Genomic DNA, 18,212 nt, shown 5'->3' with positions numbered 1-18,212 from the left:
GGACAACTAGTTTAACTTTTGTATTACTCATTTCATTCAGTTTCTTTTATTTTTGTTGACCAAATTTTCGTCAAAATTATTTTATCTCTTGTATTTTTCTATTCACTTTTTTACTCACTTTCACTATTTTATTATTATTGGCTATGGTTCCATTGAAATCAATTTAAGTTTTATAGTTCACATTTTCAGTTAGTTTTCTAACTAAACTGTGTTTTAATTTTAATCTTTGTCCTTTGATTGTATGTGTTTTTATTACTTATGCAAACAGCTTTTGGTTTAACTTATCAATAGAGCCGAGAACCAGTTTTATGTAGTGGTTAATGATGTCATGGTTAAAGGCACTAAGCTAGAAATTATTTACTTCTTTAGGCCCAAAGCCATCTGGGTGACTTTGGGGTAGCTATTTTCTCACACTCTAGGACAAGGACCATGGTAAACAAATTCTAAAATATTATTAAGAACTTGACAAGGCAATCACCAAAAGTCAAGACTGATTTAAAGATGCACACACACACATACATAGAGCAAAGACCTCTACAATGAACTAGGCCCAATGATGGCGAACCTATGGCACATGTGCCAGACATGGCACGCAGAGCCTTCTCTATGGGCACGCATGCCGTTTCCCCAGCCCAGCTCCAATCGCGTTTCTCCATTGCATTTCACTCAATCAATTCCAATTTCTTGTGAAAGAAAAAGATCTCTCAAAATTGATTGATTGAACTTTCTCATTCACGTGCTTCACAATGGGGGAGGCGGGGTCCCGTCCTTCTCCTGAAGCCCATTACAACGCGGAGCCACAATGCGACCCCTCGGCTGTGGTTCCCTGTTGCCCTCTCACAGCGGTGGTGATGGGCGGAGCCTTAGTGTGGGAGCAAAACGCCCCTGCGCTTGCCTTTGCATGGCAACAGCATTCCACCTTCGTTGCCGAACTCTTTGCCGCCAGCAAAGAGGGCTGGGAGAGAACGGCAGGGGTGGATCTTGTAGGGTGGGGGCCATCTCCCAAGTCTGGCCTTCCTCCTCCCTCAGCAGGGCCAAGAGAAAGAAAGGAGTGGCATGTGGAAGTGCTCCTCTCCCCCTGCCGAGCGCTGAGCACAAAAGCCCAGCCAGGTGTGGCTGGTGCAACAGAAGCGCCCCCATTGGCGAGTCGGATGGTGGAGAGGCCTCCAGACGTGAACTGCCACCTTTGAAATGTGCAGTGCCTATGAGAAAGCTGGGCACTGATGGCTGGGGCCATGAAGGGGCAGTGGAGGCGTCAGGGCTGATCGCCTCCCCTCAGCAAGCCGGAACCAGAAGAGCGCAGAGAGTTGTGGGCTGAGCGCCAGTGAATCAGAAGGCCCACTCTCACTTTGCCCCAACACACATTTCCAGCGATCTCTCGTCTGTCACAAAGTGGGATTGAGGTGGGAAATAGGGGGAAGGGAGAAGGGAGCAGGAGGAAGGGTGGGGGGGCTTCTAGGAGGAGAAGCCTGGCTGGCTTTCTGTTTGGTTTAGGCCGGGGGCCACATGCACTACACTCCCATCATTCCTGAGTTGTGTGTTAAAGAAATCCAGTGCCACCAGGGAGAAGTCAAGTTGTAAAAGAGTGATTGAAATTCTTCACAAAACCTCATTATTCAGGTTAAATTGCCATGTTGGCACTTTGTGATAAATAAGTAGGTTTTGGGTTGCAGTTTGGCCACTTAGTCCCTAAGAGGTTTGCCATCACTGGACTACGGGATTCATGGTATGTCTATTGATTTGTTATTCTGATAGGTACACCTTTGGCAAATAGTACTCTTAAGTTATTATTTCTTTTTACATTACTAACATTTTGGTAATTCAGATAAGACAGTCATGAAATAAATAACAAAGCTGCTACCTTGTTGTGACCAATTACCTACTTTTAAAAAATAGCTGTCAATTTATGTTCATACCTTGCAATATGCAAATTTCTGTATATAAGCTAGTAATCTTTTTGTTTTCTTCAGATATCATAAAATTGTGTTCATCAGTATCTATGTGTTTGTTTGCCTACTTGCCTGCTTGCCTATCTATCTCTACATCAGAGGTGGGGAACAATGGCCCTTTTATGGCTTTTGTTCTTCAACTCCCAGAATTCCTGACCCAGGAATTGAAACCCACAAGTCATATAGGGGCCATCGTTCCCCACCTCTGATCTACATGGTGTCTCTTAAGCAATCACATGAAATGGTGCTGAAAAACATTTTAGTTGAAAGCTCCTTCAGAAGTGGAAACGGGTGCACTCATTTTTTCCCTGAATAGCCAGTATTTCTGCTGGTGCCTGAAGTATTTTACCAAACATCATGTGGAACAAAGTTCTAATGCAATTCTGAGTCTTCTTGCTGAATTTGGATGTGTGGCTGGATCTTGAGCTCTAGCTCATCCTTAACAACTGAGAAAATATTTACACTGCTTAGTACAGAAAAGGGTAATTTTTTCCAAAGTACTATACAAGATCAGAGTTAGAAAATAGACAATGAATATTTTTAAAGAGTTTGGATTTATGCATCAATAATTTTATTGAATCATTTTCCAGAGACTCATTAGAACAGAGCATCAGTCTGCACCATATTGTACTTTCGTTAAAAGGCAAGAATTAAAGAGTTGTCACTATGAGATCACTAACTCATTTGGTATGAGCTTCATATAAACTACAAACTATGAATATATACCAGCATATAAACCTAAAAAAAGGGAAAAGGTATTTGATATATGTTTCAAATTTTGTAATGTAACTTAATAGGTTATATGAGCAATGAAAAAGGTTTCGTAAATAGGACAAAATCCATTCTGTCCCTTTGCAGTCAATGCATCTTTGTAGGATATATTGCAGGCTGCTGAAAGAAATATAAATACTTCCATCCTAATTCCAAAAATGTAGCATATTTCTAAATTTTATGCATAGCTTTTAAATGGCAAGTTAATACATTTATATTGAAAAAGTCTCATTAATCTCATGTAATTTGTGTATCATATACCGTAAATAGCTATGAAACTGAGCTATTCATTTTGAAATTCTTAGTTCATCTTTTTTTTGTCCCTATACTTTCACACAAACAGGTTCTCTGTACACAGTGCAGCCTTTCATCATCCACTGCATAAGTCTCCTGTCATCTCCTTTTTCAGATGCCTAACAGTAGATAAATGCATTCTCACTCAGTAATTATATTTCTTCACTTTCTGTAAATGTCTAAGTCTCAGGCTGCATCTTCAGGGAACAGGTGCACATTAACAGCTACAGTGCTTTTGATTTATAGTCCTGAAGTCATCCTTCAGAAAGTGGATATGTGCTGTGATACAAAATTATTCCCCTTTGATGGATGCTACTTCTGTCTTTTGTGTCTGGCAAAGGACCCATACTAGGTGCATAAGTTCAGTGTTGCCCTTCAGTTGTTGGCAATACAAAATGACGACCTGATACAGGATTAAAGAGGGGGAAGCATTTCCTCTGAATGAGATGCTATTAATTGCTTAGAATTTTGCAGAAATCTTAATCCAGCAAAATGTCTCCCCCATGTTGTTCAGTATATCTAGTATATGCTTATCAGAATACCATTAGCATTAAGCATTGTATTCCATGAACCTGCTGTAAAAGGACAGATAAAGATCTGGTAGAACTTCTTAATTAACTCCATGATTTCCAAGAACACTGTTGAGATCTTCTTCAGCTTGATCCAAATGTTGTATGTTAGCTGGTTGTTGTATGGTTGTTGTAATGTTGTATGTAAGCCCTGCTCTATCCTCCTCATCTGAGAATTCATCAGCACTAAGCAATCTTTAGTTTTGATCCAACCCATACATCAATCTCCCAATATTATTAAAATTAGACACACACACACACCCATTGGGTGTGTGGATGTGTGTCTAATTTTAAAAACACCCCATCAGGGTGTTTTTTCCTCTCCAACCATCACAGCATCCAGCAACAAGCTTTTATTTTGAATATTATTTCAGTGCCAATTCTATTTGTTTTCTCCAAATATTCTCATAGGATGGGATGGAAACCATAGTTATCTCATTTCTCAATAGAATCGGGATCACAATTCTTGGATCATCTGTTACTCAGCACTACAGCTCAAAGGAAGCTAAAACCGTTTTGGATATGATATAACTTAGTTCCACCCCACAGAAAATTGCAGGATGTCTGATTAATCCATGCATTATTATTTTTTTTACAATTCTCAACTTCCCTATAAAATGCTGTTGCAATATAATTTGGCTTCATCACCATATCTTCCTCATTGCAGAAAATTAAAGATGTCCTCAAGATTTTGTATGCCAAGATTTTGTAAGATATAGTCCTTTCCCACTATTACAGAGAGGGACTCCTCAGGGTGCTGTCGGCTAGGCAGTGCCGGCTGGCGACGCCCAGGGGAAGGGCCTTCTCTGTGGGGGCTTCCACCCTCTGGAACAAACTTCCCCCAGGACTTCGTCAGCTTCCTGACCTCTGAACCTTCCGCCGCGAGCTTAAAACATATTTATTTATCTGCGCAGGACTGGATTAGATTTTAAAATTTAAATTGGTTTTAAATGGGTTTTATTATGTATATTGTTATTTTTAATTATTCTGCCATTTCTAATAAGTTTTTTAACTGATGTTTTATTTTTTATTTATATGTATATTTTTTATTTGGCTGTGAACCGCCCTGACTCCCTAGGGAGATAGGGCGGTATAAAAATACGAAAAATAAAATAAAAATAAATAAATAAATTACCCCTCTTCACAAAGTCATTAGAATAAGTAACTTTAAAATTAATAAAATTATAGTACCATGAATTCTACCCCTGATATTTCATAATTCTAAAATAGGACAGAGGCATCTACTCCATTTATGAACTTTGCACAGTCAGTTATTACATTGATATCCAACAGTTCCAGTTGGTGACTGTCAAGTCCATCATCCCTCTGCAGAACAGTGGTTTAATCTTAGTCCATCAGTGTATATGCACTGATCTCCATCACCAGGGATCACAGGTGTTACCCTAAATTGACAACTTATTTCTTGTTTTCCCCAGAAGAACTCATCTGATAGGTAATTTCATTTAGGCTCTGCTATACTCTCTGCCTTTGTGTTCACAACAATAGCATGTCTTAACTCTGTCTCACACTGTCCAGTTAATTAGAGCTGTTTGTATCCATTTTCCATGAACACTATGTTTATTCAAGAGGCTATTGTGAAGAAAACATTTCTGGAAAGTCAAACGTCCAAGTAAATAATCATTTGATAAAGGTACTTTAAATGATCAAGACCAATGATCAAATATGTACAGTATATGTTGATATATTTCACATGCTAGGCAAATAATAGAATCATCCAAAGCAGATTAGAGCCTTATGGAAAGGGAAGTTGTATACTGGCTTTTAAAAAGGCTGAGGAACTAGATCAGTGGTAGTCAACCTGGTCCCTACCGCCCACTAGTGGGCGTTCCAGCTTTCATGGTGGGCACTAGGGGTTTTGTCCGATACTGAAGCACTTTCCTTTTTTTTTAATTTAATTGACTTTTTAAAAAAATTCATAGCATTATTTAAAAACATTTTCATTAGGTTTTCATAAAATTCCCCGTGACAATTTGAATTTCTGAAAATATACTATTTGTACTGGCCGCGCATAAGTTTAGTTCACGTTACGTAAGTGGAACTAAATGGCGCTATAATGTGACCACAAACAAAAAAGCCTCATCCCAGAATAGCTGGTGCATCTCCCCCCACACCACTCAGCTGTAACAGACAAGCTGTAACACTCAGCTGTAACAGACAAGCAGAGCTGGTAGCCCCCCCCCCAAACCCAATCCACGATGCGCGAGAGGCATGTGCATTACTGTGGAACCGGTGGGCAGTTAGAGAAAATTTTACTATTAACAGAGATACAAAAGTGGGCAGTAGGTATAAAAAGGTTGACTACCCCTGAACTAGATAATAGTACTGCTAGTGCACACTGGATAATTCAGAAAGCCAAAGAATACAAAAAAGAATATATAGTCAATATACATTTTATTGACTATTTAAAGATTTTCACTTGTGTCAATTATGACAAGCTTTGAAATATTTTTAGAAAACTGGAAATATCAAGACATCCAAGTTTCCTTGTATGAAACTTATAGATAAGAAGCCACAGTCTGGACAAAACATGGCAAAGAAGGCTGGCTCTAAATTAGGAAAGGAATGATATAATCTAAGTTAAAATAAGGTTTACTCCTATATGTTCATCGTATATGCTGAATACGTATCAAAAGAAGCTAGATTGCAAAGAAAAAAGACAAGCGTGGTTTTAAAATGTGAAGGAAGAAATATTAATATTTTTTGCTATAGTGAATCTACTGCTCAGTTGAAAATGGAAATCATCCACAAGCTCTCATAACAAAAGACAAGGAGCACAGTGGAAAAAAAAGGAACTAATGATAATCATTACAGCCTTAGAATTGACAAAGCCTTAGGATTGACAATGAACTTTTTTTTTTAGTTTCACTTGTCCTTTATTTTATTTATTTATTTATTTGTCAAGTACGTATTAGATAATATATATATATATAAGTATAAGCATGAATTGAATACATAAAATGAATACAATTAAAGGGAACATTAGGACAGGGACGGTAAGCACGCTGGTGCTCTTAAGCACGCCCCTTACAGACCTCTTAGGAATGGGGTGAGGTCAACAGTAGCCAGTCTAAAGTTAAAATTTTGGGGATGGTGAAGAATTATACACTAGCACTCAAAAGAACAGGCATTAAGGCTCTAGAAAACACAATTAGATGCTATGAAGTACTTAACAAGGGTCAGAAATCTGTAGGCGAAAGTTTTCCCTCTGACACTGCATAGAAGTGACAGCTGATTTTGTGGAAGCAGGATAGCAAGAATACTGATGATTTTCAACTTTGGTGTTGGTGAAAATTCCTGGGAATACTATGATAGTCAAGAAAACAAACAATGGAATTTAAAATAAATCCATAGTTTTCATTAAATGACCTGGCTCAGATTTTCATATTTTGACATATTACATGAAGAAGACCCGGTTCCCTTGAGAAGTTCGTAATTCTGGGAAAAGTGGAAAAAAAGAAAAAGAGGGCAACTAGCAGCAAGGGGATAGACTCAGTTATGGTGATCCTTAGGGAACAAATCTTCCTGAAGAAGATATATTTAGATGCTCACAAAGAGTTAACCCTAACGTGGTGTCTCCTAATCAATTTTAAAAAAAAACCCTAGATATGTTAGATTATTAAAATAAAATTGCTACAAAAAAGTCAAATTTTTATCAGACTTTTTACATTCACTGATAATGAGTATTAAATAATATTTCTTAGGATTTTAAGTCTTTTGTAGACTACATTTTTATGTCTCTAGATTATTTTAGTGCAAAATATTAAAGATATCTCTAAATATGATAAGCAATTTTATTAAGTTTTTCCATTCCCGGATTAGTTCAGAAATAACTAGTTATTCAAGTCTTATGGTTTACAACCAAATAAGATTATTTGGGGGTTTTGATCTTTTAATAATGTTCTGGCAAAATATAGTCACAGTTGTCATTGCATTTGAATGCTCTGAAGTCATATAATATTGTTCCTCTTGCTTGAACTAAAAAAAATAAAATATTTTCCTTGCTGCCATTCTAAGGAACAAAATAAAAGTCAAATGAGGTTTGTATAGTGGTTTAGAAAGCTTTTTCAAAAAAACAAACAAACCCAGTAATCAGAGTGATGTAATTTTGTGGCCTTGAATGATTGTCTTTTGCAAAGCCAGTGCAGCTTTAGCAGCAGGCTTCAAAAAGGCAGCAGCTTTTACGTTTTTTAATAAAGTTTAAGGCTTCTGTGATCATATATGATAGGTATATATTATGAATATCCCATTTGGGGCATAGGGAGGCTGACACAGATAATAGATGATTAAAAAATAGTTTTGCAAAATAGACAACACTGTATCTTTTTAACGAATCAATGTTTGTACTATTGGTATAAATAATATTTCTGATTAAGACTGAATGACAAGACTTTAAAATTTATTTATAGGTAAGCAATGAGATATGTGAAGAGAATTTTTGTTATAATATTAGAGAAGGTTGTAAATTTTGAAATTGTATTTGTCTTGATGAAGGGATGATTCATTTCTTCATATATCTTTTTTCTTTTTATTGGTTTTTATTATTTACTATTTTTTAATTTTCCTTTTTCTGTACTTTTTATTTTTCTTAGTTCTACTAGTTTTTTTATTTTTATATTTGTAAATGTTAATAAAAAAATTGTAAAAAAAAGAAATAACAGTTATAAGGATAGAAATTCGGATCATATCTACTATAATACCTTTTAAAAACTAAGCCAGTTTTACCTTTTTGAGCATTCCTTCCCCAGAACTTTGCCACTTGTGATTTATTTCACCAATGAGTCTTTTGGAAAATCAGTTAAAGATAATGGATATATAAAACCAGGATCCTCTTTAATTTTCTCTTCATGCTGTTTAGCAGGGGTCCCCAAACTTGGCAGCTTTAAGACTTGTGGACTTCAACTCCCAGAATTCTCCAGCCAGCTATCCTGGGAGTTCTGGGAGTTGAAGTCCACAAGTCTTAAAGCTGCCAAGTTTGAAGACCTCTGCTAATTAGGGACATATACCCTCAAATCTTGTTTTTTCTAAATTACATGTGCCCTATAAACTATTTTTACCTGTGATTGCTTTTAGTATTGATTCTTAATGTCTGCTTCCTAAAAGATGCCCATTTTTGTGAAGGGTTTTTAGAACCACATTGTTGTTTTATGTGAAGAGCCAGTAAAAAGCAGTTTGTACAGGTAGACTTCCATTAATGATAATAATTGGGGTTGTAATCTCAGCCGGTGAGCGAAGCGGTCATGCATGAAGGAGAAATCCAACTCCCATCCTTCCCTTCTGCTTGCATTCTTTTCTACCAGCTTTCCCATTGACTTTCTGTGGAAGGTGGCAGAGAAAATTGCAAATGGTGATCACATGATTGTGGGCACTTGGCAATCATTTATAAATATGAGCCAGTTGCCAAGCACGCTAAATGCAGTCACACTAGAATTGCTTTACAATTCTTAAGTTGAGGACAACCTGTAAATGATACTAGTAATTTAAGTGGATTTATGCTGTTTTTTACCACCCTCTCTTCTTGTATCCGCTCATGGTCTGTTAGATATACCTTAAACTAAGCTAGTTTGGCAGCTATACATTCCATCTCTGTAGTTTCCAGCAGCAGGAAGCATCAGTTCATTCTGACATCCTTAAGCCATCTGTTCCCAGCTACATCCTTTCATGTACTCCTTTGAACACCCACTTTATTTTTTTAAAAGAAAAGTGATTATTGCCAAATAAAATATAAACTACATTGAGGTTTTCTGTGGTGTAATACATTGGAACAGTATTAGAAAGGATGGCAATGTTTATTACCATTCCATTATCATTCTCCTCAGGTTTTATTATTTCTTAAAGAGTTTCTCTGATTAATCATTCTTCTGTAATAATTTACAGAATAATAATTCTGTAAATTTGAGTTGTATAGGTAAGAAAAATCTAAAATGTAAAGTTGAAAGGTGATTTTAGGACGATTTGCCATTTTAAAATGTAGCAAATTATGCAGTAGATTCTGGCTAAGTGTTCATCTATATTGACTGGGCCAAGGGTCTCCAACTTTGGTCCCTTTAAGACTTGTGGACTTCAACTCCCAGAGTCCCTCAGCCAGCAAAGCTATGCCAACTTCAGTATCAAAGAAGGCTCGCAGCTGAAAACTGTTCACAAGCCAGGCCATGGGTTGTCTGACTCTGTACCTATCATCAGATACATTTGAGTTTAATTTAGACTACTTCTTAGAATATTTGAAATCCTTGGAATAAAGGAAAATGTAAGAAATCATGTACTAAATATAACATATTGGAAATCATGAACATAATATCACATTATGCAAGCAGACTATATATATTTTCCCCTCTAGATTCTCTCTAGCAACTATAGCACATGGCACTTTAAGAATGTAAAGAATAAGGACTTTTTTTAAAAAAAAACTGGAAGCTTTATATGGACTTTTTACCGAAAGAAGATGGAACTGATGAATTATGGCTTTGGGAATTAGGATTAAAGAGAAAGGGAAAAGAGTAAGATTGCAATTATTAGATAGATAGATAGATAGATAGATAGATAGATAGATAGATAGATAGATAGATAGATAGATAGATAGATAGATAGATAGATGAAAGAAAGAAAGAAAGAAAGAAAGAAAGAAAGAAAGAAAGAAAGAAAGAAAGAAAGAAAGAAAGAAAAAGGCAGAAGTTAAAATTGTGAGGTTTTTTCACTTCTTTCCTTTATTTTCTTCTTTCCTATCTTTTACCATTTTGTTTTGTTTTGTTTGTTTGATATGTTATGCAATACATTTATTCTATGATAGGATTCTAATAAAATATGAGAGTGAGAGAGAGAGGGAGGGAGGGGGAGAGAGAAAGAGAAGAACTGGGGAGGGCCTTGTCTGCCAACACGTTCTCAAGTTACAGTTTCTGGCCTGCACTCAAATTTCTTTCTTTGTTTTTGTTGTGGCTCTTCCACCTGTTCACAAAGTTATCGGTCTTCCCATTATATAACCCAAAGCTTAAAATCATATAATGAGGCCCTTCTCCCTGTCCCCTCATCAAAGGAGATGATGTGGGGGAAGTTTTTCTGTAGTAGCACCCTATTTATGGAATTTTGTCCCCAGAGTGGTTTGACTGTCACCCATAGTAGCATAATTTTGGCACTAGGTGAAAACTTTTCTATTTTCCCAGCCTTTGTCGCTGGTTTTTAATTGTACTTTAATTACAGTTTTAGTTTTGGATGGCAGCCTCGCATTCACCTAGTTTATTTGGTGTTGATTTTATGCACTGTGTTTTAATTCAAATAGTTTTAGTGTACTTTATTGTAGAGAGCTTCATTTATTGGGTGGTTTAAAAATGTAAATAAAAAACTTCTGCCTTAATGGTTTGTGCATCTAAAGAGGCAGTTTGCCAGATTTCTTATTTACAATAATTTGAAGTTAGGTTGACTTGCCAAAATTCTTCTCTAGACCCAGGAGCCTATTTGGGGATTTCATCTGGGAACACATGTGACATAGAGTCATTCCTGGGGCATTTAAGAAAAGCAACTGCTTGATTGTACATTATACAGCCAGAGAGATGAGATCATATGGGGGCTGAGCTAAAAGGAATGTGAAATCCAGATGAAGCCAAATCAGAATTACTGCTTTGTTCAGTCATCTGCACCTGTGAATATGGAGGTGGGGAGTTATGAAGCTACTGGACAAGCTCAGGAATGTTCTAGTAATCTTCCTTCTTCCCACCGCTTCTTTGCCATTCCTTCCAGCATCCAATCTCTTACTCCTGTATATTTTCATCTTTGAGAAACCTGAAAAAAATTATAATCTTACATTCAATCTGATGACTAATTACTGATAGGTACTTGCCTAATACAAGTCCTAGTAGTTGTGAGGGGTGGCAGTTCATGTTTCTTTCCACTGCAGTTCTGTTGTTGATCGTCGGAGTCTAATGATCCTAAACTGTTATGCTTTCTGCTATGTTTGGTTTCTTTGGAATGAAAGACGTGACATACCATATGTATTCTCAAAAATGTTGTCCTCAGTCCACCTTATGGTGATTTTTGATTGCTCCACTTTAGGCAGAGACTACATTATCATAAAATCAACCACAAGTGGTTGTTTTATGGTCCGAATTAAATATAGCTTTAAAAAGAGCAAATAATGAATAAACATTTTCTGACAATTTTGAATTGGTATGTTGGAAGGCCCTAAACTTGAATCACCAGTTTCTTATTCTGCCTACTCTGTAGCAACTGTTCTAAAAAAGTATTTTAAATATTCAAGATGTTACATCTAGAAACTCAGATGTAGTTTTGTTGCACTAGTAAGCACATTTCACACTTTATATACAAAAGGATGGTCCTTACGACATCATACTGCTTTTGTCATTTTGATAAAAGCCTATACAGTAATCCTTCTGATGCCTTTACTAGCAGTAACTATAGTGTCCTGTTGCTTATTTTGTCTATGCAGGCTTCTGCCCTAAACAAGAGAACTGCTTTAGCTCTCAAATCATCTGTTCATGGTTTGTTAGTGGTAAAATGTATTTCAAACACAACTTGTGTACAAATCTTAGTAGCAACAAACTCTAAATAAAATAAATACAATAGACTCTGAGTGGCTTATGAAATCCAAATACATATTGTGTCATTTAAACATCTTACTCTGCATTTAATCTCTCCAATTCTTCCTTCCCTATATACTAACATTTGTACCAGAGTTTTGGTATTGTGCTAAGTCACTGTTTGGCTTGTTAGATTTAGTTTTGAGGCTGTGTGAATCCAGGAAGCTTGGATTTATTAAACAAATAAACAAATTAGCATGATGTTTGATGATCTCAAATCCTGTAGTGCTCTTCATTGTGAAGGAGGATGTTCCTAAGAGAGATGAGTGAAGAATGCTGGTGGCATATTTTCCCAGCAGGTTCATACAAGGTGTGAAGGTCATCCTAGCTTCAAGCTAAAGCAACTAGACTTCTACATAGGGCAGTAGGGATCTAGGAAGATATAGATGATCTATTTTGAGACAGTGACAAAAGCTTAATTTCATACCGAGCAAAAGAATCCAATGATAAACCATTCCTGTATTTTATCAAGAAAATACTACAGACAGGAAATGGTTGATTAAAATGGCACTTAACATGCTACTAAGGAAGAGCTGGGGATTTTTTGCAATAAAAATGGTGTTTATTTTATTATATGCATAATTTTATTAAGAATTTTAATTATAATAGTAAAATCTAATACAGGGCTGTCAAACTTGCAAGATGGGTCAAACTTGCAAGATGGGTCACACGCTGGCTATGCCCATACCCGGTTTAGCGAAGAAAAATAGAAATAGAAGACTTACAGAGATAGAAGGATATGATCTGAGATTTAATTGGCATGGATATACCACAAATTTATGGTACAATAAATTCAAGGTTAATATAGATTTCAGAAATCATTGTGGTAAATGTATTATACTGAGCATATGGAATAATGGGCAAACACAGATGGTTAACATATCATGCTAGAATTCTGTCAAAGGGAATGTAAAATAACATCAAGAGAGCAACTGATGGTATAGCTAATGGTTTTCTTATTACAGTTATCAGAAAGATTTAGAGTAGATAAAACAATGTACAGTGTTGAACATTGTAAAATGTATTTTGAAACAGAATTGTATACAAATGATGAACATGTGATTGCTAAAATGATAAAATAAAATGATTTCCTCAATTTTGATTGAAATTTGAAACAGAAGAACAAGTTAGGGAAGGTATGATAAAGTAGGCTAAAATGATTGATTCTAGAAGATATTCCTTACTTACTTAGTATTAAAAGATAAAGTTATATCAATACTCCAGTCATTACCGAATCCAAAAGTTGCAGGAACAGATGGAATATATACAGAAAGCAAGCAACAGAAGAAGTATCATTAAAAATTGTTACCAAACTATGGCAGTAAATGGGGAGAATGCAACAGTGGTCAATGAACTGGGAGAGGTCACTCTATATAATACCATAAAAGGAGACTTAACTCAGTATGTAAACTATCACACAATGTCCTTAATTACACATGCTAGCAAAATAATGCATAGGACCATTAAATATAGATTAAAGGCTTGCATAGAAAGGGAAGTGCCAGGTATTAAATCTGGTTATAGAACCAAGGAATAGGCAACTTTATTGTTGATGCTTACTGGATAATTGGGAAAAAAAGAATATAAGAAAGAAGTCAGTATGTGTTTCATTGATTACAGAATGACTTTTGATTGCTCTGATCATTTCAAATTGTGGAATGTGCTTAGGAAAATCAGAATTTCGGAACAACTCACTGTTCTCATGCAATATCTATGCATAAATCAGGAAGTTATAATCCAGGAGGAACATAGCAAAACAGTTTGGCAAAGGAGGGAAACAAGGCTGTGTTACTCTCCTCCTGTATATTCAATCTTTATGCAAAATGTATATTGAGGAAGCTGAATTGGAAGAATATGAATAAGTTTTATTGTTATGGCTGTTTTTCAGTGAAATCTATTATATTTTATGTGCAAATGCACAGTCTTGGGAATGGGGTTAATATGGTCAGTAGGCAATAAATTTATTTTAGTAGCTTCATTCAGAATTTATTGAATGCAAGAAATATCAGCAGAAAAGGTCAGCAAGGACAGTGCTGCATTAACCTTGCCAAAGGCCACTTGAATGTTAGAAAAAGCTTCCTAATGATAGCAACGGTTTGTCAGTAAAATAAAGATTGTAGAATCTTCTTTGCTGGATGTGTTCAAGGAGAGGCTGGGAGGGGGTTGGACTTAATCCCTTTAATGGCATTTTCTGATTCTGTGATTTTTGTAAACACGAGTAAGTCTTTTCTCCCATTCTGATTCTCTTACATGAGTTTGCTAATTTTAACACTGTTCCTATTTGGCAGTGATAGTTATTAACGGAATAGAATATCATTCTGGCAGAAGTAACAATACATGCTCCTAAATTAGTTTGCATCAGTGTTTGCACCTGAAGCCAATGGCCTTATTGCTAAGCGTATTAAGTTTCTATTTAGCAGGTGGTAATTTCATATTAAAATACATATTGTGTAATTTAGGCTGGTTGCACAAGAGTGACCAAGAAGACTTATCCGGAGTATAAAATTTTCAATTGGCAATTAAGAAGTATTCATAACAAACAACAATCAAAAACTCTAAACTCTGGAACGAACTCCCTCCAGGACTTCGTCAACTTCCGGACCTCCGAACCTTTCGTCACGAGCTTAAAACGCACTTATTCATCTGCGTGGGACTGGATTAGATTTTAAAGTTATTGGTTTTAAGGGTTTTTTTATTATTTATATTGTTTTTTAAATTCGGCAATAGAATAAGTTTTTTAATTGTTGTTGTTGTCTGTATTTATATGTATTTTAACTGCCTGTGAACCGCCCTGAGTCCTTAGGGAGATAGGGCGGTATATAAATTTGAAAAATAAATAAAATAAATAAATAAATAAATAAATCAGGAGTCTGCCTTGATGAGCAGAAAATTTCTTTGCTGAATTGAGTTTAAGAATTTTGCCTTGATGAACCAAAAATCACTGCCAAATCAAGGTTAAGATGATTTTGGGAGTAACTAAAAATACGTTTAAGCCATTGTAACCTCACAACATAGTAGTATAACTTGTATTGACAATTTCCACATTTTGGTTGAATTAGGTTCTATGTGCAAACCATTCCAGGAACTTCTTTGGAAGGTATTGCAAATATTGTTACAAAATATTAAATTTGTATTTAATATAGGTAAAGGTAAAGGTTCCCCTTGCACATACGTGCTAGTCGTTGCCGACTCTAGGGGGCGGTGCTCATCTCCGTTTCAAAGCCAAAGAGCCAGCGCTGTCCGAAGACGTCTCCGTGGTCATGTGGCCGGCATGACTCAACGCCAAAGGCGCACGTATTTAATATAGTGTAACAATATTTTTACAATATGTTTAGGGAGGTTCTCTACATGTGTAGATGTGAGGGGAATCTAAGCTGACATATGTGACACAATACTAGTTAAAAAGAAAAGTAGTATTTAAACAGTCCATTCATTCAGCAACCGTTAGAAATTGCAATGGTTCTGAACAAAAACCTGACCTGTACCTGAAGTTGGCAGGTGCTGCACCACCCCTACAGTTATGTGAACAAAATTCAGGCCCTTGGCAATCCGCCTGCATTTATGACTGCAGGGCTGCTGCTGTGGTTCTACTCCCATCCCACTCAACTGAGTCCTTTGGACCCATCTTCCACCCAGCTGGGTCCCCATAGTGTTGGGCCTGCTTCCTGCCCCCCTGGGTCCCACACCTTTGAGCCTCCCCCCCCCCCGCTTTCCTCTCTTTACTTACCTTTTCTGAAGATCACTTTTGGGAAGAAGAACTGAAGATCTGCATACAGCCTTCATAACCAGAGGGGCATGATAACATCCCGGAAGTAGATGCCATTTTGGAAGTGGCAGAGGTCTCTTCATGACATTCTAGAGTGGACTGACCGCAAATGCAATCTGCACAACTGTTTCTGCCTGCATGGAATTAAATGTTAACAGTTCTTTTTAAATACAAAATAAATATGAATTTTATGAAAATATGCAAGGGTACTTAAAGAATAAAAAATATCTACTTTGTTTGATATTCAGTTCATAGGTTGCCTAACTATTTAATCTAATAATTTGCTTTTGTCGCTAAAAGTATTAGTTCATAATGAAGGCGAATTTTCAGATTCACTTTTTTAATTTAATTGCTTTCTGTTTTACATGGACATATAGCAGGCCCAATAATGAATAACAATTGCCTAAATTAAAGTGAAATATCATAATAGCTAAATATACTATAATCGTAAAAACACAATAATAATAAATCTAAACAAGTACAAAGCTAAAATGAGCCCCAATGAGATTTCTGTGATAAGCAAATATTAACATCACTCCATCATCATCATCATCATCATCATCATCTTCAATTGCAATAATACACGAGCACACAATAGATTTAAGTTTAATGTTAGTGTTAATGTTAACCGCTCCAATCTTGATTGCAGAAAATATGTTAATGCTTGGAATAAACTACCTGATTCTGTGGTCTCTTCCCAAAATCCCCAAAGCTTCAACCAAAAACTGTCTACTATTGACCTCACCCCATTCCTAAGAGGTCTGTAAGGGGCGTGCATAAGAGTACAAGCGTGCCTACCGTTCCTGTCCTATTATTTTCTTTTGTTATATCCAATTAATATAGTTATTACATACTCATACTTATATATATGCTTATATATTGTATAGTTATTACATGCTTATGCTTATATATATATATATACTGTGTGACAAATAAATAAATCTAATCTAATCATGTTTAATAAAACACTTTTTCTATACAAAGCCTGCTATATACATGTTAGTGTAAGTCGATGTATCTTTAACAATAATGGAAGTAGTTGTTTATGGGCAAAAGTGAAAGTAGATTGATTATGTTTATGAGTTATATTTCTAACATTGGTGCATGCAGGTATATACTTTTTGCTGTAGTAGAACCAGAAACTAATATCTTCCTTCTCCTTGGTACCAAATTAAAAAAAATGAATGCAACTGAAGAAAATTTATTATTTGGATCTTTTGTTAAGTTCAAAAGCTAATCTACCATCCTAAAGTAACTGGGATCCTAAACCATTTTTGGACCAAATTCTTATACTAAATTGCATTAGGTCTGCCAAGATAATCATTATTATTCATGTTGTTATTGGAAAACATTTAATTTAAGCCTTCACAGATATCTCCCAAGTGTCTCATATTATGAGCAATGTTAAAACATTTGGCAAAGTTCTTTGTTTTGTAAAATGTTGATGGGACTGAGAAAAAGAGGCAGAATTATTCTCAGTAGTCTTCAAGGATAATGGAAACCCAGAAAAACGGTTTTTGGTATACAATCCAAATGAATGTATATAAAAATTAATAGTGAGCAGAGCCAACACCCTATTGATGCAACAAAGAATGAACTGAAGACATATGATAAAACTTTACTCCAGAAGTTTTTTTTAAGTTCTAGCTGTCAAAAAATGGTCATCATTTAAGAATTAAGGATGAAATTATCTTTCAAAATTTTATTTAGCATTATAGTACCATAAAGTTGAAAAGTGCTATTTAGATATCAAATCCATTCCCCTGTTCACTGTGGGCATCCAGATTAAAGCATCTCCAACATACAATTTTGCAATCCTTACATGAAAACATCTAATGAAAGGGAGCCAAACACTTTCTGATCATTGGTCTAGTGCCCATCTGCCATTTCCCTTAGGTAGTTTTTCTAATATTTACAAAATTTACCTTGTTTGTAACTTAAATTCATTATTTCTTGACCATTATTTCTTCTGGTACAAAAGAGGAAAGGTCTTGATTTTCTTATATGTGACTTCCTGTCAAATACCGGTACTTCCTATGTATCTATTTTATACCATGGCCACCATTTAGATGCAACCAGATCAAAAATTACTGCCCTTGATAGACTTAAAAACAGGAAGAAAGAATGTTAAAGCAAAGTCTATGTAGACCTTTGAACTAGAAAAATATTATGCTAGGAAAACACCAATTACTGTTGCAATGAAATAAAACATTAATTCATCATATAAAATTATTTTAACGATGCTTAATTTTTTAAA

General features: G+C 35.7%; 1 protein-coding gene across 3 annotated transcripts in view; it reads left to right on the top strand.

The window, feature by feature from the left end:
- The window catches only part of AIG1 (androgen induced 1), a 79,966-nt gene that overhangs the window by 34,774 nt on the left and 26,980 nt on the right, over nt 1-18,212 (top strand). The gene's annotated exons all lie outside the window — the stretch shown is intronic.

This window comes from Ahaetulla prasina, chromosome 1 (assembly GCF_028640845.1).
Source record: "Ahaetulla prasina isolate Xishuangbanna chromosome 1, ASM2864084v1, whole genome shotgun sequence".
Taxonomy (NCBI): Eukaryota; Metazoa; Chordata; class Lepidosauria; order Squamata; family Colubridae; genus Ahaetulla; species Ahaetulla prasina.
Note: the sequence above shows the minus strand (reverse complement) of the source record. Positions and strands in the feature narration are given on the sequence as shown.